The sequence below is a fragment of the Theobroma umbraticum genome, unplaced genomic scaffold (assembly GCF_002168275.2).
Source record: "Theobroma umbraticum cultivar Fairchild unplaced genomic scaffold, ASM216827v3 scaffold_81.0, whole genome shotgun sequence".
Classification (NCBI taxonomy): Eukaryota; Viridiplantae; Streptophyta; class Magnoliopsida; order Malvales; family Malvaceae; genus Theobroma; species Theobroma umbraticum.
In genome coordinates, this window is record NW_018397268.1 from 4,440,664 (window position 1) to 4,440,983 (window position 320).

Genomic DNA, 320 nt, shown 5'->3' on the forward strand with positions numbered 1-320 from the left:
AAAGGCATGTCAAGAGAATGGATCACAAATGAAATATGGGATGCCTTTTTCTATGCAGTATGGGGTACAGAAAAATGGCAAAACAAATCGAGAAAAGCAAGGTAGAATCGGTTAACGCCTAAAGAAGGAAGCATTCCAAAGCACACTGGCGATTCAGTTCCATTTGTTCATGCAAAAGGAATGGTATGAATTAATCTTACTTCGTATTTATATGTATGGTTTTTTTTCAAACTGAATTTAAATTCTATATTTAGTAGTTTGACTTTACATTTTCTTTAAATGTCATTTATATATATGGATTATGATTGACTATATATAGT

At 31.2% G+C, this 320-nt stretch overlaps 1 long non-coding RNA gene across 2 annotated transcripts in view; it reads left to right on the top strand.

The window, feature by feature from the left end:
- The window catches only part of LOC110424886 (uncharacterized), a 16,271-nt gene continuing 15,951 nt past the window's right edge, over positions 1 to 320 (top strand). For both annotated transcript variants that reach the window (XR_016351798.1, XR_016351797.1), the window contains exon 1: positions 1 to 183. This is a non-coding gene — a long non-coding RNA (uncharacterized LOC110424886). The remainder of the gene's footprint in view (positions 184 to 320) is intronic.